Source organism: Rhinopithecus bieti, unplaced genomic scaffold, assembly GCF_001698545.2.
Source record: "Rhinopithecus bieti isolate Rb0 unplaced genomic scaffold, ASM169854v2 scaffold_15776, whole genome shotgun sequence".
NCBI classification, from domain to species: Eukaryota; Metazoa; Chordata; class Mammalia; order Primates; family Cercopithecidae; genus Rhinopithecus; species Rhinopithecus bieti.
The window spans coordinates 488640-508843 of record NW_016808836.1 but is presented as its reverse complement, the minus strand read 5'-3'; the positions used below and the strand labels follow the sequence as shown (position 1 = coordinate 508843).

The window sequence follows — 20204 nt, the reverse complement described above, 5'->3', positions numbered from 1 at the left end:
GCATTTTCCCTAGGCTCGGGGTTGACGGCAACTGGCCACAGCCAGCCCCACCCCCAGGTACCTGGAGGCCAGACGGAGCTCCCTAGCACCCTGGGAGTTTTCAAACCTTGGCTCTGAAATACCGTGTAGGGTTTGTCGCTCCGCTGGGGCATCAGTTGCTTTGAGGGGGAGGGCGCCGTCCCACCTCCTGAACTCCCACCTTGCCTGCTGTGGCCTCTGACGCTGCCCATGGTTCCTGCTTCCACGGGTCCTCGGGAAGGGTGTCCGGGGCTTGGACACAGGGGAGGGACAGCTATTTATTCCTGGGTAGGCACCCAGCCTTCTTATCACCCATCTGGCAGGCTATTGCCAGACTTCAGGCAAGGCCTAGCCCCACTGGGGCATCTTTTCAGTTCCTGAAAGCAGAAACGGCTCCCTGGCCCACGGGCTTCATCACCAACTATAAAGGCGCTTTCAGGGCCAGACGGCTAAGCCTTCTGGAATCTGGGTTACGAGCTGCACAGGCAGAGGTGCTCACCCTGGCAAGGGGGCCTATGGAGCCTCTGACCTGTCTATGAGAGTGCACACCTGAGCACTTTTTGAAGACCCACTGCCACCAGATTCTGAAGGAGATAAAAGCCAGGGAGCAGGTTGAAAGAACAGAAAACGAGCAGGTCACGATAACATGGCCACAAATTAGATGGGTGCAGCAACTAATGCATGGGACGCAGACAGCCCCACCTGGCCAGGCGATCAGGGTTGGTGCTGCCACAGTTCAGCAACACACGGGGCTGCCCGTCCAGGACCCAACCCCAGCCGGGGGCAAAGCAAGTGCACTGTGTGTGCCTGTTACATGACGACATAACCTAATTTGAAAGCAATTACAGTGAAATATGGAATGCATCTTATGTCCTGGCCTGAAGTTGCCTTATTCGGAGTTTTCTCAGTCTACATGAAAAAGCTCTGACTTCGCAGTTGGAGGAGAGGTATAAATACCGCTGACTGGGGTAGCAAGCATTCCAAAGGTCCTGCGTGTCCACCCAGAAACCAGCTCTTTACACCCGGCCCCCTCCCTGCAGCCAGTGTTCCAGTCTTGACCAATCCCCTCTGAGGTGCCAGAAAGCGTGTGTGTTGCTGCTGCAAAGGACAGATTTTGTTTTTGTTTTTTTGAGACAGAGTCTCGCTCTGTCGCCAGGTTAGAGTGCAGTGGCATGATCTCGGCTCACTGCAGCCTCCACCTCCTGGATTCAAGGGATTCTCCTGCCTCAGTCTCCCGAGTAGCTGGGATTACAGGCACCCACCATCACACCCGGCTAATTTGTATATTTTCAGTAGAGACGGGTTTCCGCCATGTTGGCCAGGCTGGTCTCGAACTCCTGATCTCAGGTGGTCCATCCACCTAGGCCTCCCAAAGTGCTGGGATTACAGGCATGAGCCACTGCTCCAGGCCAAAGGATGGATTTTGGAGTGCTGTCTCCTCATGGGAAATACCGGTCTAAGACTTTCCTCTAGCTCTTTATAGGGTTGGTTTTGTCTCATCACTCAGAACTTGCCTCAAATGTCAGCATCCCAGGAGGCCTTTCCACACTCTGCCGTCTCCTCTAGGCTATCACTCCACTCTGCGTTGTTGTTGTTTTGGTTTTTCGTGTTTTTTTGTTTTTGTTTTCGAGACAGAGTTTCATTCTTGTTGCCCAGGCCGGAGTGCAATGGCATGATCTCGGCTCAATGCAACCTCTGCCTCCCGAGTTCACGCTATTCTCCGGCCTCAGTCTCCCGAGTAGCTGGGATTACAGGCCTGACTAATTTTGTATTTTTAGTAGAGACGGAGTTTCTCCACGTTGGTCAGGCTGGTCTCGGACTCCCAGCCTCAGGTGATCCGCCCGCCTCGGCCTCCCAAAGTGCTGGGATTACAGGTGTGAGCCAATGCACCCGGCCTCACACTGCATTGTTTTACTCACTGCACCTACTACCATCGGAAACTATGTTCTTTGTTCATAGCCACTCTCCCCCTCAAGTGCAGCATAAGCTCCCCAGAGGAGGGTTCTGTTTGCTGTGGGAACCCACTGCCTGGAGTGGTGCCTTTCACATAGTAGGTACTCTATAAATCTAGGAGTGAGTAGAATCAGGTTGCGGCATCTCACATCCAGCTTTTCTTTCTTTCCCTCTCTTTCATGTACTTTTTAAATATGTACACAGTTTGGAGAATCAATTTTTAAAAATTGAAATGTAATTCACACAATATACCAAAAAATTCACCCTTTTACGTAAAATTCAGGGAGTTTTAGTATATTCACGAGACTGTGCAACAATCACCACTATCTAATTCCAGAACAAGGCCAGGCATGGTGGCCCACGCCTGTAATCCCAGCAGTTTGGGAAGCCAAGGTGGGCAGATCAGGAGGTCAGGAGTTCAAGACCAGCCTGGCCGTTACCGGTGGGTCTTTGTTCTTAGAGCTCCCAAGACGGTGGTGGCTGCTCCCAAGATGGCAGCAAGCCTTTTATTCTCTGACCTGATGCTCTTGTCCTCACGATTCCAAGGAATTGAACCTTGAGCCATGTGGTGAGTGTTATAGCTCTATTAGAAGCCATGGGACACGGAACAGAACCATGGAACCCAGCGACTAGTGTTTAGCTCAATTAGGACGAACCCGGGCACTTAGTCGCGCAGGAACAATGGCAAGCCTCTAGCCTGAATGGGAGCGGCAATGGGTGCCTCGCTGGATCCTGCCAGATCCGGAGGGGTGGAAGTCAATGGTGGGTCTGTCATGGCAGCGAACAGCAGTGGAGGACGGTGAGCGAAAGCTCAGCTTGAGCTGGAACAAATGTGGACCAGAAGAGTGTGTGGTTGCAAGATTTAATAGAGTGAAAACAGAGCTCCCATACAGCGGGAGGGGACCCAAAGGGGGTTGCCCACTCCCGGCTTAAATGCCTGGGGTTTATATCCCAATCATTGTCCCTCTTCCTGTGCTCTCAGATGATAGATGATTTGACTATTTCTTTACCTCCTGCTTTTAGCCTAATTGGTATTTTAGTGAGCCCTTTTACTACTTGATTGGTCAGGTGTGAGCTGAGTTACAAGCCCCGTGTTTACAGGTGGGTGAGGTCACCTTCCCCAGCGAGGCTTAGGAATTCTTTGTCGGCCTGGGAAATCCAGCTAGTCCTGTCTCTCATGGCCAACATGGTGAAACCTCGTCTCTAACTAATAATACAAAAAGTAGCTGGGCGTGGTGGCGTACACCTGTAGTTCCAGCTACTCGGGAGACTGAGGCAGGAGAATCACTTGAACTCAGGAGGCAAAGGTTGCAATGAGCCGAGATTGCACCACTGCACTCCAGCCTGGGCAACAGAGCGAGACTCCGTCTCAAAGAAAAAGAAAAAAAATAAAAGTAAAAATTAACTGGGTATGGTGACTCTTGCCTGTAGTCCCAGTTACTCAGAAGGCTGAGGTGTGAGGAACACTTAGGCCTGGGAATTCGAGGCCACAGTGAGCTATGACAGTGCCACTTGCACTCTAGCCTGGGCAACAGTGAGACCTTACCTCAAAACAAAAAACCAATAACACAAGGAACATGTCTACCACCGCAAAACTGGTACAGTCACTCCCCAACCCCACTTCCGTCCTACCCAGCCCCCAGCCCCTGACAACCACTAACGTACTTTCTTTCTCTTGCAATTTGCCTATTTTGGGCATTTCATACAAGTGGAACCATATGGTATATGATCTTTGAGTTTGGCTTCTCCTTAGCATGTTTACAAGGTTCAGCCATGTTGTAGCACGTATCAGTACTTCATTCCTGCCTAAATAACATTCCATTTTATGGATATACCACAGTTTATTTATCCATTCATTGGCTGATGGGCCTCTGGGTTGCTTCTATCTTTTGGATATTAGCGCCACCATGAATATTCACATGTGTAAGTTTTATGTGGACATGTTTTCAATTGCCTTGGGCATATACCTATGAGTAAAATTGCTGAGTCATATGATACCTCTTATATTTAAAAATTTGAGGAACTTGGCTGGGCCTGGTGGCTCATGCCTGTAATCCCAACACTCGGGAGGCTTAGACAAAACCAGCTTGGGTGACATGGTGAAACCCCGTCTCTACTAAAAATACAAAACAGCTGTTTAAAATTTGAGGCACTGCCAGACTGTTTTCCCAAGAAGCTGCACCACGTTATACTTCGACCCACAATGTGAGGGTTCTGATTTCTCCCATCCTAGTCAATACTTATTATCTGACTTTCTGATTACAGCCATCATGGTGGGCGTGCAGTGGTATCTCATTGTGGTTTTTTGGTTTTTTGTTTTAGGGTTGGGGTCTCACTCTGTTGCCCAGGCTGGAGTACAGTGGTGTCATCATAGCTCACTGCAGCCTTGAACTCCTGGGCTCAAGCAATCCGCCCACCTCAGCTTCCCAGGAGTATGCTACTACACATGGCCAATTTCTTATTTTTATTATTATTATTTTGAGACAGGGTCTCACTCCGTTGCCCAGGCTGGAGTGTAATGGCATGATCTCGGCTCACTGTAACCTCTTCCTCCCAGGTTCAAGCGATTCTCCCACCTCAGCCTCCCCACTAGCTAGGACAACAGGCACCTGCCACCATGTCCGGCTAATTTTTGTGGTGTTTTTTTTGTTTTTTGTTTTTTTTTCTTTGGTAGAGACAGGGTTTCACCATGTTTGCCAGGCTGGTCTCAAACTCCTGACCTCAGGTGATCCACTCACCTCAGCCTCCCAAAGTACTGGGATTACAGGCATGAGCCACCGTGCTGGGCCTAATTTTTTATTTTATCTGTAGAGACAGGGTCTCACTATGTTGCCTGCTGGGCCTAATTTTTTATTTTATCTGTAGAGACAGGGTCTCACTATGTTGCCTAGGCTGGTCTCCAATTCCTGGCCTCAAGCCATCCTTCCACTTCTACCTCCAAAAATGCTGGAATTAACGGGCGTGAGCCACCAGGCCCAACCACGTTGATGGTTTTGATTTGCCCTAATTAGTAATGACATTGAACACCTTTTCATGTGCTTATTGACCATTTGTAGATCTTCCTTGGAGAAGTGTCTACTTGAATCCTTTGTCCATTTTTAACTGGCTTGTCTTTTTACTGTTGAGTTTAAGAGTCCTTTATACATTCTAGACAGTAGACCTTTATCAGATATACAATTTGTAAATATTCTGTGGATTGTCCTTTTACTTTAATAGTGTCCTTTGAAGCAAAACGTTGCCAGTTTTGAAACAGTCTAATTTATCTATTTTTCTTCAGTTATATTTCTGCTGTCATATCTAATAACCATTGCCTAACCCAAGGTCATGAGATTTACACTTGTGTTTTCTTCTAAGAGTTTTACAGTTTTAGCTCTCATATTTAAGTATCTGATCCATTTGGAGTTAATTTTTGTATACGGTGTGAGGTAAAGGTCCAACTTCATTCTTTGCAGATGGGTATCTATTAATAGTTGTTTTTTTTTTTTTTTTTTTTTTTTTTTTTTTTTTTTTTTTTTTTTGTGGGTGGGTTTTTTCTCTCTCCCCCCCAGGCTGGAGTGCAGTAGCCGGATCTCAGCTCACTGCAACCTCCGCCTCCCGGGTTCTCGCCATTCTCCCGCCTCAGCCTCCTGAGTAGCTGGGACCACAGGCGCCCGCCACTTCGCCCAGCTAATTTTTTGTATTTTAGTAGAGACGGGGTTTCACCGTGTTAGCCAGGATGGTCTCGATCTCCTGACCTCGTGATCCGCCCGTCTCGGCCTACCAAAGTGCTGGGATTACAGGCTTGAACCACCACGCCCGGCCAATAGTTGTTCTTGCACTATTTGTTGAAAACACTATTCTTTCCCCCACTGAATTGTCTTGTACCCTTGTTGCAAATCCATTGACAATAGATGTATGGGACCTGGGAGCTTTTTAAAAATACCTGAATTTCACCACAGGCAAAATGAGACAGATTCCCTCAAGGTGGCCCCTGGGCAATGACATTTGAAAAAGTCCACCTAGTGAGTCTAACATGAAGTGAGGGCTGAGAACCACCAATCTAATCCAACCCCTTTGTTCCATATACGAAAGATCTGAGGTCTCAGTAGAACCAGCGGGGCTGGGTGTAGGGACTCACCCCTGCAATCCCGGCACTTTGGGGGGCGAAGGCAGGTGGATCATTTGAGGTCAGGAGCTCAAGACCAGCCTGGCCAACATGGCGAAACCCCGTCTCTACTAATAACACAAAAAAATTAGCCAGACATGGTAGCGCACGCCTGTAATCCCAGCTACTCAGGAAGCTGAGGCAAGAGAATCGCTTGAGCCTGGGAGGCGGAGGCTGCAGTGAGCCAAGATTGTGCCACTGTACTCCAGCCTGGGCAACAGAGTGAGACTCCGTCTCAAAAAAAAAAAAAAAAAGAGAGACTCTGCCCCTAGATTTGCTAGACTGGAATGGACCCTTGGAGCTAAAAGAAACCCCAGGGGAAAGGGGGATAGGCAGCCCAGAGTAGGAACTGCCCCGTCTGAGCCTGCCTCTGTTCTCAGACTTCCGGAGCCATCCCACACACGGGAAACCAACCAACCAACCCAAACCACTTAGATTATACGTCAAAGAACTGGGTTCTCCCCAAGGGGAAGAGCCTGAGCTCCCCACGCAGAGTCCACTTGCACAGGAAGAGATAGGTCTAAACCCAAGGCAGGTGGGGCCCACAGAGCAGAGGGGGAGGCAGTGCTCAGCCCTCCAGGCAGACCTTCTCATCAGGAGGAGGAGATGGTGAGGCCTACCTTGAAATAACTACCTTTAACAGAGGAAACTTCCACTCCCAAAAGACAGTTTCAAAATTAGGGCAGCAGCAGAGGCTAGGGACTTGCCCTCCGCCTCCTCTGGCCCCATCTGGCATTTTGCTATGAAATGATCAGGCACATGGGGCCCTTCACCTGGAGAACAGGGAGTGTAAGCTACAAACACCCCATTTACTTTCAATGCTTACAGCTGAGCTCAGGTTTCAGGGTGGGGGTGGGGGACTAAAGATCGTCTGGTTAAACTTTGATCTTTCAAAAAGATAGCTAAGTGAGCCAGTTTGGCCTTGGCCTTGAGAGGGTGAGGCCTGGAATCCTGGCGAGTGCCTGAGGGGCCCAATCTTTAGAATTAATGCTTTAGTCTGGACAAATCCGCCCAGGGATTTGTTCATCCAGACAGGAGGCCTTTGGCATCTGGGGAGAAAAGGTCAGACAGGGCACTGATGGGATTGTTATTTAGGCAAGTGCTACACACCCGTCCTGAGCTAGTGGGACCCCAAGAATTCCCCAGTAGATCTTGCCAGGTGCAGGAAGTGCCACAGGAAAGGAAAGGGGTGTCTGGAAGCAGGGCAAACACTCCTGTTTCTCCCTCTGTTCATCTCTCCAGCAGGTGGCTTGTTTTTTTGCTGGTATTCAAACTGGGCCCTGCTGGTGGAAGGGTGAATATGCCAGGACCCGTGGTAAGGGTTTTGTCTTTGACAACTGAAACTCCTACTTGGTGATCCTTTTCCTTTTCCTGTTTTGAGAGCCTCTGATTCAACAGTCCACCCGGCCAAGTCAGGGCCATTCTCCTATTCCAGCGAAAGCAGAGAGGGGTGTCTTGGGGTGGGCATCCCGGCTAGGGTGGAGCCTGCTTGGTCTGGAAATCTGTGATCTTGACCAAGTACAGCCCCACAGACTTGGGCTTGTTTCATGCATACTCGGTCCCCAGGGTAAGAAGTTCCCTTTCAGAAGCAGTGTGAGTTTGGAGCACTGAGAGGATTCGGGGTCTTTATCTGCATAATTGAGTCCCCTCGCTCCTGAGTGGAATGGCACTGGCAGGAGCCCAACCCACGGAGGCGTTGGGTGCTCACCAGCCTGCCTGCCCTTTGCTGAGGCCACAGGGCACCTCTCCAGGCCTGCACCTCACAGAGGCTCTGTGAGCACTGGATGAGGGGGTGAATGAACCCCTGAGTCCATCTGGGAGATGACTCCAGCCAGAAATTCCAGGCTTGGAGTTTGGAGTTTGCCAGAAGGCAAGTGCTGGTGTTAAGAGTTATCTAAACTTGCCCTTAGCCTCCTGTGAGTTGGTGTTGGCTCCCAGGCACTAGCATGGTGTGGGATACACAATTCTGGTGGGTTGGCTGGGCATGGTGGCTCATGCCTGTAATCCTAGCACTTTGGGAGGCCGAGGCGGGTGGATCACAAGGTCAGGAGTTCGAGACCATCCTGGCCAACATGGTGAAACCCTGTCTCTACTAAAAATGCAAAAATTAGCTGGGCACAGTGGCACGCACCTGTAATCCCAGCTACTTGGGAGTCTGAGGCAGGAGAATTGCTTGAACCCAGGAGGCAAAGGTTGCAGTGAGCCGAGATCATGCCACTGCCCTCCACCCTGGCTACAGAATGAGACTCTGTTTAAAAAAAAAAAAAAAAAATCAATTTGGGTGGGTTAAGAAATCACTCTGGATTTGGGGTGTTTTTTTTTTTTTTCCTTGACAATATTCAGTCCATCTCAGATTCCTGGGATGCATGAGACAGACAACACTAACAGTGTCTTGGGAGGATTTAAAGAAAGAAAAACCTGACCATGACCACAGAGAAGGTCTACAGAAAAGAAAGAAAGACCAAAATAGGATTCTATAGCCAAAGAGTAATTATAGGATTGGGAGGAACCAGTAGAGACTGAAACCTCTGACTCATAATTGCTCCATTAAAAATGGTGAAACATCTGCCCTGGCCGAGGAACAGGGCTACACTCTCACCCTGGCTCGCCCCACCTACAAGCCTTCCCGGGGCTGGCATGAAGGGGTGGCTGTCTCCAGGAGCGGGTGTGACGTCAAAGGACAAAGGGGCCCCTGCTGCTCTCATGGGTAGATCTGATTCTTGGCCCCAGAACAAGGGAGGAGTGGTTTGTCCTGCAGGGGGTGGGGGACCAGGGTGGGGCAGCACCAGGAAGGTGTGGGTTCAGTTTTCCAGGAAAGGCCCAGCTGGTCCTGAGTGCTCTCACTACACTGTGGGAAGAGGACCGAGGAGAACTCTGCGTACCATGTCAACCTGCCCCATGAAAGCTACTAAGGGGCTGAGCCTGAACCAATGACAGCAAGAGGGATTTTTATGATTGGGTAGGGCATAAGGCCTACCCTACTATAATTACACAAATGACTCACATTTACTGAGCACTTAGTGTGTACCAGGGTTTGTTGCGCATGCTCTAATTTTACAGATAAGGATCTGAATGCTGGGGGATATACCCACAGCCACATGGCTGTTAAGCAGAAGAGCTGGGACCCCGCGACCCCCAAACTAACCTCAAGCCTCACCAAGGCTGCTTTCCACTTCTTCTGTTTGCTGTTAGGCCCTGTGTGAGTTACTTCACATGGTTCCTCTCATTTGATCTACTCTAAGGAAGACACAAAACCAAGGGCAGTCCCAGGAGGCCCTTGGCAGAGTCCAGCAGCCACAGTGCTGCAGGCCCCGCGCTGAGCCACTGGGTGAGTCATGGGGGAGGGTAGGCGAGTCAGGTGACCGGGTGAGAATCAGAGCTCTGCTGAGGTAGCCTGGTTACCTTGACATTCCTGTGATTCTGCCAAGGTAAAAAGTAACCCAAAGAGTTTGCCTTATATGGGCATGATGACAGATTTCAACAAGACAGCGAGTTAACTGACCCTGTATCAAATCGGTTCCCGGACTGCACAGACAACGCCCGATAAAGCTGCTCTGGAAGTATAGGAAATAACAATTTATGAAGGGCTATCACTGGTGACTCACAAAGGTGTAGCCCAACTGCCATTGTGTATCTTTTAGAGAAGGGGGGGGGGAAAGTTGGTGGCCTGTGGGCCAAACGGCTGTCTCATTCTCCCTCCCACCAGTGGCCTAGGAGGCCTGGCTAGACCTCTCCCTCTGTTCACAGGGCCTGAATCAAGGAGGGCTGGAGGAAATCAATTTCAAGCTGGGGCTGAACAGCAAGTCCTGTCTGGGTTAGAGAGCCCTCACCACCTGCTTTCTTCCCGGGGCGGGTTACTGGGGGAGGGTGGTGAGAAAGAGGAGAGGCAGGGACTGCACCGGGAGGGAGGCAGAAGCTTTCAAGCCAGCACGGAACAAAATTATTAGGTCCGAGGGAACTGCACTGCATGAGAATCAAAGAAACGGACTGGGCCTCACAGGATTCCAGAGTCATCACAGCCACTCCAAACTGCTGGCACCAGACAGCCCCTCCCAGGCACTCCCCAGTCCCCCCACAAGGGGGAAACTCACTGCTCTGAGCCTCTCCCAAACTTCATTCATTCTCATTTTAAAATGTATTCGGCGTCTATCAGGAGCCATACACTATCCTGAGCACTGGGATTAAACAGACATCCCTGCCCTCATGCAACTTACAGTCTAGTGGAAGAGCCAATACAGACAAAAACAAGCTAGGGAGACAGGGATGGGTACCATAATACGGAGTACTGTGACTGGGGAGGGGAGTAAGCAGTGAGGGGAGGGAATCAAGCTCAGGTCAGGGAAGGCCTCTCAGTGGAGGTGACATTTGAGCCTGAATAAGTAGAAAGAGCCAACCAGGGGGAGATCATTCCCAGGGAAGGCGCTAGGTGGGAACTCAGGCCTGGTGGGTGTGGCTGGAGCAGAAGGAGCCTATAGAGGGTGGGAGCCTGAGGAGCTTCAGCTGGCAGTGTGGGTTTCATCCCAAGAACAGGAAGCCTTTGGAGGGCCTCATGGGGGAGGAGCATAGCCAGATTTTGCGGGGACACTGGTGGCCGTGTGGACTGCAAGGTGGTGGCTTGGACAAGGGTTCCAGCAGTGAGGCTGGAGAGAACTTGAAGGACCTGGGGTAGATTCTGAAGGCAGAGCTAACAGGACTTCTTGACCTTCATCAATGCCTCCCCTCTACAGGGTCAGGCACAGTGGCTCACACCTGTAATCCCAACACTTTGGGAGGCTGAGGTGGGCGGATCACTTGAGGCCAGGAGTTCGATACCAGCCTGGTCAACATGGCGAAACCCTGTCTCTACTAAAAATACAAAAATTAGCCAGGTGTGGTGGTGGGCCCCTGTGGTCCCAGGTACTCAGGAGGCTGAAGCACAAGAATCCCTTGAACCTGGGAGGTGAAGGCTGCAGTAAGCCGAGATGGCGCTACTGCACTCCAGCCTGAACAACAGAGCAAGACTCCATCTCATCAAAAAAAAAAAAAAAAAAAAAGATTGAAAGTTGAAACCTGCCTTCAGGTAGCATCCCATCTATCAGAAGAATTGAGATTCAGGACAAGGAGAGAGAACCACAACCAAGGGTCTGGGGGAGACCCTGACAGTGCTGCCCTGGAGGAATGCACAGCTCGGTCAGAGAGGGACAATGGGGAGCCAGTAGGAGGAGGGAGATGTGATCTGAGGACAGCAGAGGTCAGGTGACACCTGATCTGGGCCTTGAAAGGAGAGCAAGATTGCGATCAGTGGTGACCTGGAGAGAAGGTCGTTCCGCAGAGTGGGAACACCAAGGGCAGGAAAGACAAAAGTACCACAGACGTTTGGGGACCCCAGGAGAAGTGGCAGGGATGGTGTAAGCTGGGGACAGAAGGTGGAAAGACTGAAGAGCTCAGAACCTGCTCTCTGGGCAGTGAGGGGTAGAGATCTCCCAGAGTGACCTGACTAGATACCAGTCTCAGAAAGATGGGGTCTAGGGAGCCACAATCCAAACCAGGGGACTGGAGAAGGCCAGTAAGGAGGCTGCTGAGGGAGACACAAGCATAGATGATGACGAGAGCCAACATTGGAGCATTTCCTGTGCATCAGATACCATCTTCACAGAGTGGTTATCTGTCCAAAGTCACACAGTTCAGGCAGCCAGCAGCAGCTCTGCGAGTTCAGAATCTGCTTTTTTTTTTTTTTTTTTTTTTTTTTTTTTTTTTAAAGAGACGGAGTCTCACTCTGTTGCCCAGGCTGGAGGGCAGTGGTGCAATCTCAGCTCACTGCAACCTACGCCTCCTGGGTTCAAATGATTCTCCTGCCTCAGCCTCCTGAGTAGCTGGGATTGATTACAGGCACGTACCACCACATCCAGCTAAGTTTTGTAATTTTAGTAGAGACAGGGTTTCACCGTGTTGGCCAGGCTGGTCTCAAACTCCTGACCTCAAATGATCCACCCGCCTTGCCTCCCAAAGTGCTGGGATTACAGGCGTGAGCCACCTTGCCGGCCAAGACTCTGCACTTTTAAACCCTCACGATGTAGTCCTGAGGAAGGACAATGGTAGGAATAAAGAGAAGCAGGAAGGTAAGGGTTCTAAGAGATATTCAAGAGAAAGAAATCAAACTTGGTGCCTGTTACAGGATGAGAAGTCAAAAGCTGACTCCAAGGTTTCTGACACGGATGGCTTATGAATAGGCAATGCCAAGCCCAGGAAGTGGGACTAGAGAATGAGTTTGGTCTCAGACATGCCGAGACTGAAGTACATACTGCACAACCGGTGGGCATCAGGCAATGTCAGTCTAAAGTTCAGCAAAGAGATCATTTGTTCATGTGGGCATTCATTCAGTCACTCATTCAAATACTTCCTAAGGCCGGGCGCAGTGGCTCACACCTGTCTGTAATCCCACCACTTTGGGAGCCCGAGGCAGTCAGATCACTTGCAGTCAGGACTTTGAGACCAGCCTGGCCAACATGGTGAAATCCCATCTCTACTAAAAACACAAAAATTACCCAGACTTGCTTGAACCCAGGAGGCGGAGGTTGCAGTGAGCCAAGATTGTGCCACTGCACTCTAGCCTGGGCGACTGAGTGAGACTCTGTCTTTAAAAAACAAAAACAAAACAAAACAAAACTTCCTGAGCTCCAATTATGGACAGGCATGGTGCTGGGGATACAGGGACAAATGAGACAAGGTTGCTCCATCAAAGACCTCAACGTCTGATAGGGGAGAGAGATGCATCAGTAAATAACTGCGATAGAGTGTGGTGAGTGAGCCAGGACTACAGGCATGGGCATCATCCCCACAGATGGGGCACTTAGGGCCGAGGGGAGAAGGTAAGTTCCTTTAGGGAAAAAGGGCATTGTGAAATGCTCATGTGTAAGCAGTGGACAGAGGGACAGAATTTAGCCATAGGAGATGAGGAGGAAGAGTCAGAGAAACAGACTGTGATATGTCAAGGAAGCCAAAGGGAGGAGTTTTTGTTTTTTTTTTTTTTTTTGAGACGGAGTCTCGCTCTGTCGCCCAGGCTGGAGTGCAGTGGCCGGATCTCAGCTCACTGCAAGCTCCGCCTCCCGGGTTCACGCCATTCTCCTGCCTCAGCCTCCCGAGTAGCTAGGACTACAGGCGCCCGCCACCTCGCCCGGCTAGTTTTTTATATTTTTTAGTAGAGACGGGGTTTCACCATGTTAGCCAGGATGGTCTCACTCTCCTGACCTTGTGATCCGCCCGCCTCGGCCTCCCAAAGTGCTGGGATTACAGGCTTGAGCCACCGCGCCCGGCCTGTTTTTTTCTTAAGACATGGTCAGAAGTATTAAATATAACAGTATGTGGTTATGTTTAAAAATACATACACTGGCCGGGTGCCGTGGTTCACGCTTGTAATCCCAGCATTTTCGGAGGCCAAGGTGGCAGAATCGCTTGAGGCCAGGAGTTTTGAGACCAGCCTGGGCAACAAAGCAAGACCCTGTCTCTACAAAAAAATTTTAAGAAAATTATCCGGGTGTGGACGCATGAGCCTATGGTCCCAGCTACTCGGAAGGCTGAGGTGGGGGCATCACTTGAGTCCGGGAATTCGGAGGCTGCAGTGAGCTATGATCTCGCCATGGTACTCCAGCCTAGGCGACACACACACACACACACACACACAGAGAGACACACACACACATCTATTTGAGCATATCTGGGTGATGTCTAGGGGAGTGTGCTGGGAGACACTGATGAAACAAGTCTGGCAAAATGCTGATTATCACTGATGTAGGTGACAGGCACAAGAGTCCCACCACTGTTGCATACAGTCTGTGTGTGTGGGTTAAGTATCAGGTACTGCAGAGGCTGAGAGGAGTGAAGTGGGGACCAGCACCTGTATCCCCAGCTCCTGACCCGAGGTGCATGGTACACTACGGTAAGTGATGCTGCGCAGATGCCCTCGGGGATGGAAACCAGGCAGTCTCTGGAGACAGAGAAGACTCAGTGGACTTGTGGGCTGAAAAGTATTCGGGAAATGAGAAAATGGAATCCGCAAGGGAAGGCTTACACATAACCTGTGCCCAGGCCAATAGCCAAGCACGTGTCTTCTTCCCAGGATGTAACCCAGCTTGGGGGACATACAGCACCATTCCATTTTCCTACAGGAGAGAGACTTGATTGCTCCAAGGTAAAAGCTGAACTTTCTCATTCCCAGACTCCAGTTTCAAATTCCAAGTTCCCCGTGTTTTCCTTCTCTCATTATCCTGCAAAGGCCGCTGGGCAAAGCAAAGCTGGGCCCTTTTCAAAGGCATATCAGGGCACACCCCACTACCATCAGATAAACAGTCCACCTCTTTCTGGCTTTTCTCCTCTCCTGCGGAACAAGGTTGCATTTAAAAGGAAAAACAGTCCAGGGTTTTGTCTCCGAACAGAGCAAAGGTCCCAGGGGCAAGGACTTGGGGGAACACAGAGTGGCTGATTCCGCGGGATTGGTCACCACTGACAGCGAAGAAGGTGTGGAGGGACACAGGAGACAAAGCCCAAGCCCAAGCCAGACAGCAGAGAGAAAAAGGGCGGCTGTGTCGCCCTGGGTCCCATGGCCCAGAGTGAGCCAGGGAGCTATCAGATTCTGCTCAACCACACCACATATCCTCTGTCTTTCTCTAGATTTTCCATGATACTGACTTCTCTGCCAATGCCCCATAAATAACAATGGCCACCAAAGACAGCCCGGACTACCCTTCCTTCTCCGGTATTGCAGGTCTCGAGGCTCAGCGCAATAAATGGAGATTAGTGGACTGTCCCAGAACACGGCACCATAGTAAGCCCAGCTGCAGGAAGGTGGCCAGCCAGCCAAACCACAGGGGTGTGTTCTTAGGTGTTTAGCTATCCCTAGAAACAAAACACTTTACTGTCGCTTTCACAATGTAAGTTAATTTTACCTGCAGGTAGCAATTTCTGTATAAAAAGGAAGTCTCAAAAAGGAAAAAAACAAAAGGTCTACAGCGTTTTAGCCACACACATAATTTTTAAGGGCAGGGGCCTTCTCTTTGTCTTGCTCACCTCTGTGTCCCTGCTGCCCGGACACAAGTCAATCCTAGCTCAGTAAACATGAGCACAAAATAGGATGAACTATCCTGTACTAACGATGATTTTCCCACCTCTCCAGGGGACAGTGATGTCTTTCTCTTCTGCCCACCTGAAAAGCATCCTCCCAGCACTTCGGGAGGCTGAGGCAGGCAGATGACTTGAGGCCAGGAGTTTGACACCAGCCTGGCCAACATGGTGAAACCTTGTCTCTACCAAAAATATAAAAATTAGCCAGATGTGGTGGTGTGCACCTGTAATCCCAGCTACTTGGGAGGCTGAGGCAGGAGAATCACTTCAACTTGGAAAGTAGGGGTTGCACCCACTGCACTCCAGCCTGGGCGACAGAGCGAGATTCCATCTCAAAACAAAAAAGAAAAGAAAAAAAAAAAAAAGAAAAGCATCGCATCCTGTTTGTGTTTCATATCTCGCAGGGACTGATGCAGAACTCAGGACAGCTGGCTGAACACTGGGCCTAGAAGTGTCCCAGGTGAGGACTTCTTATGACCTTCCAGAGCACACAGCTTAGTGTAGGGCCAGCTTTTAGATGGGATGCAAAGAGCCTGGTAGGGGTGAGTCGAGCCTGGATGGTCATGACACCCTCGTCCTCAGAGGACAGACCCTGGATGATCCCTCTACTCCTAAAGCCAAGCAGAAAGACAGAACGGATCTGCCACTCTTCCATCTAGTCACTTGTTTGTCTCCACAAGTGATGTCTCCCTCTTCTGCCCACTTGAAAAGCATCCTGTTTGTGTTGTGGCAGATCCATTCTGTCTGCTTGGCTATCTATTCATTCAATACATATTTCTTTAGTGCACACTTACATTTGCCTTGACAATGTCCCACATGGTAGGGACACAGCGGTGAACAAAATAGATCCTCTCTCTGCTCTTGTGACCCTCGACAGGGAGAGCCAAGGATGGTTGGAGTTAAAAGGAGAAGTAGAGGTGATGGACATGCTTCTAACCTAGGCTGGAGGCGTCAGGTGCGACGGCCCTACAAATAGCGAAGCATAAACTGCCATCTGAAGAATGAGGAGGAGGTAGGTGGGGAGCTTAAGGGAAAGGGGCAGAGGTAAGGGCCCCGTGTGAAGGCCCTCAGGAGGCAGGAATGAGCATGGAGCAGAGAGGCAGCTGGCATGTGCTGGGAGCACAGAGAGGAGAAAACAGATCCTGCAGGGCCTCGGGGACTTGCGGGTTTGATCCTGAGGGCAAGGGATACGGATCAAGATGTCAAGCAGGATGCGGTTTGGCCCCTATGTGGAGAATAGACTGGAGTGGGTGGGGGGATGCAGGGAAACCCACCAGGAGCTGTTGCTCCAACTTGGTATCAGCACCTGGGCCACTCTAGTTCTCCACTGGTGCCCCAGGAGCTAGAGCACCTGGTCACGCTCTTGCAAAGGGAGACAATGAGGCTGCTTCAGGAGAAGCGGTGGGACCTCAGGGCTTCCTGAGATGAAAAGCTCTTACTCAGGCCTTTCCGGGCCGGTCTGTGGTAGAGAGCAGAAAGGCAGCCTGTTTACCTTCCACATCCGGCCCCAGAGGCCCTGCCCGGGTGGAAGGTTTCCCAGAGGGAAGGACACATGTGGCGTTCTGCAGGATGCAAAAGACCTCCGTGAGCCTCCTCCCATGCACCGCGGGGCCCCCTGGCCTCCCTCAGCCATGTCTCCAGTCCACTGGCAGGACACTGCTATACAACACACTCGTCTCTACTGGCTCATGTTCCTTGTCCAGCAATACCAAGAGTCAGCCCCTAAACCACAAAGGCTCCATCCACCACTCTGTGTCTGAGATAATCGGGGATGAGTAAGAGATCGCTGCTTCTTTCCAGGAATCTTACTTCCAGGACCCCTTAAATGCTCAGTGCTTACTTATCTAGCAGTTGGCTTTCTGGAACTCAGGATAAATCTTCAAAGAACAGCTGGCTTCAAATACAGACACCATAAGACATCTCTATTGTCTTAGTTCTTTGGCTGAAGTTTCCTAGTTGAATAAAGATTCCCAGATGCCTTGTCCCTCAAGTAATAACTCCTATATGGGACTCCAGATCCCACAGAACAAGACCCTACAAAGGCTCCACCCCGCTGCATCTTGACAGCCCTGTGGTAGTCACATTATTGGCCCCATTTTGTAGAACAGAAAATGGAGACTTCCTCACCCAAGGTCCTACAGTAAGTAGCAGGGCCAGGCTGAGAATCTGAGTCTGCGGCTTCACAGCCTGTGTTCGGGAGAAGCCAAGTCTACAGCCTTCCAACACAGGCGAGAGCTGTGGGCAGCCTCTCAGCACCCAACAACACACTGGGGCCCTCTGCTTGGCCTGACTGTGTATGGCAGGAGTCCCAGGATCCCCGTACCCAGGCCTTGTGCTCTATGAGGCCTCTTGGTTGGGTAAGGAGAAGCTGGGCCCACCCAGCTGACCTTTCATCAGGAAACCTTGTGGTACAGGCTGAAATCTCTGCTCAGCACCTCACCAGCCAAAGTGCACAAGATAGCAACGTGGACTTGAGCCTGACAGGTGGAGGCCTCTACGGCCAGCGATCAAGAACATGGCTCAAGATGTTCACAAAGATCTTCCCTCTTGAAAGAAATTTCTGGGCTTATTAAAAAGCAACAGTCGGCCGGGCGCAGTGGCTCAAACCTGTAATCCCAGCACTTTGGGAGGCCGAGACGGGCGGATCACGAGGTCAGGAGATTGAGACCATCCTGGCTAACACGGTGAAACTCCGTCTCTACTAAAATACAAAAAACTAGCCGGGCGAGGTGGCGGGCGCCTGTAGTCCCAGCTACTCCGGAGGCTGAGGCAGGAGAATGGCGTAAACCCGGGAGGCGGAGCTTGCAGTGAGCTGAGATCTGGCCACTGCACTCCAGCCCCGGCGACAAAGCAAGACTCCGTCTCAAAAAAAAATAAAATAAAATAAAAAATAAAAAATAAAAGCAACAAAGTCACCATGGGCAGTGACTCATGCCTGTAATCCTAACACTTTGGGAGACCAAGGCAGGAGGATCACTTGAGCCCAGTCTGGGCAACATGGTGAGACCTCATCTCTACAAAAAAATCAAAAAATAAGGCAGGAGGATCACTTGAGCCCAGGAGGTCAAGGCTGCAATGAGCCATAACTGCACCACTGCGATCCCACTTGGGTGACAGAGCAAGACACTGCCTCAAAAATGCAATGAAACCAAGAAGGCAACACCCAAGCCATGTCGGCTGTACTCTCCCATATGCTATCCAGGCCAGGATTAATTCTTTGGCGGTTTCAGACCTTCGATTTCAAAAATATCTAGTTTGTGCTTGTCTACAAAGGAATGTGCCTGGGCACCTCCCACCAGCAACACAGAAAACAACTCCTACTGCTATCACCTGTTCTTTGAGATCAAGCCATATATAGGCAGACTGAACCCAGAGGTTTGGCCACAGAGCTAATTCAACTCTCCAACCCCACACAGCTGTTTAGACAGCTTCCCTCAGATACGTCATTCAGCCACATGCTTGTCTCCAATCTCAGATGCCTGGGTGAAGGTGAAACACCCAAGGACTCATACAACTCTGGGCTACTGAATCAGCGATATCACGAGTTCTCTCCTTTCGCCATACCCTATCCTCCAAGACCTGAATGGTAGGCGTCCTGATGTCACCATATGCCTGAATTCCAAGAGGCACTGTGAGCCCTGAGTCTTAATACCAGGGACACGAAGTCAGAGGGAAAAAGAATCGATACTCAGCCCTAAGGTGAGAGAAATAACCTAAAAAGGGAAGAGTCTGGTTGGATTCTTGGTTCTGTCCTTTACTGACAGAGGGGCCTGGGGCAAGTCACGTCATCTCTCTGAACTTTAGTTCCCTCATCTGTAAGGTAGGGATAAAAATGCTGGGACTGATGTAAAGTGAAGCTGAAGAAAGAGATGGAATGGTGCTATCTGCTTTAATGGGTTGTGTTAGGCATCTGTCGCAGCATCAAAACAGATATGCTCCACAGCATTCCACTTGGCTGGGAGCCCCCTGAGGGCAGGGAAGTTATTTTTTCACTGTTGTACACCCAGTACCTAAAACAGTGACTAGCATGCAATAAATATTTATAGAACCAAAGCTCTCATTGCAACCAGAATAAAATCCAAGATCCTTGCTACCGGCACATTCTGGCTGCTGTCAACCCTCTGACCTCAACTCACACTGCTCTCCCCACTGTCTTGGTCTCATTTTATTTCTCTCTTCCCACAACCCTGGGTCTTCCTGCCTAGAACAGTGTTCCCTTCTCTGAGGTTGGCTCCAACTCTCCCTCCAGGTCTCACTTCACTGTCACCATCTCAGAAAGTCTCCCCTGACAGCTCCCACCCAATCAATTACAAGTCCCCCACTCTCCCCTCTTAAAGGACTCTGGTCTTTTCCTTCATAAAAATAATCACACCGGGCACGGTGGTTCACGCCTGTAATCCCAACACTTTGGCCAGGCCGAAGCGGGTAGATCACAAGGTCAGGAGTTCAAGACCACCCTGGCCAAGATGGTGAAATCCCGTCTCTACTAAAAATACAAAAATTAGCCGGGCATGGTGGCAGGCACCTGTAATCCCAGCCACTCAGGAGGCTGAGGCAGAGAATTGCTTGAACCTGGGACGCGGAGGCTGCAGTGAGCCGACATCACGTTACTACACTCCAGCCTGGGCGACAGAGACGCCATCTCAAAAAATAAAAAAGGAAAAAGAACAGAGGTCAGTAACCTTTTCTGTCAAGGCACAAATAATAAATATTCCAGGCTCTGTGGGCCACATGGTCGCAGCTCTACTGCAGTCCTAGCAAGAAGGGAGCCACAGACAATACATAAAGAAATGGCAGTGGCTGCGTTCCAGTAAAAATTCATTATGGATACTGACATTTGAATTTCAAGCAATTTTTACACAAGTCACAAAATACTACTTTTCTTTGTGTTTTTTTCCAATCATTAAAATATAAAAATTATTCTTACTTCACAGGCCGTAAGAAAACAGGCAGTGGTCCCACAGGCTGTAGTTTGCTGATGATCCCTGAACTA

At 50.2% G+C, this 20204-nt stretch overlaps 1 protein-coding gene across 3 annotated transcripts in view; it reads right to left on the bottom strand.

Annotated features, from left to right (window-relative positions):
- The window catches only part of ACTN4 (actinin alpha 4), an 85390-nt gene that overhangs the window by 38100 nt on the left and 27086 nt on the right, over positions 1 to 20204 (bottom strand). The window contains exon 1 of one of the 3 annotated variants that reach the window (XM_017887414.1): positions 200 to 249. The exons of the other annotated variants lie outside the window; for them this stretch is intronic. The gene's annotated coding sequence lies outside the window, so the exon portion shown is untranslated. Of the gene's footprint in view, positions 1 to 199; positions 250 to 20204 lie in introns of those variants that run through there. 3 annotated transcript variants of the gene reach the window in all.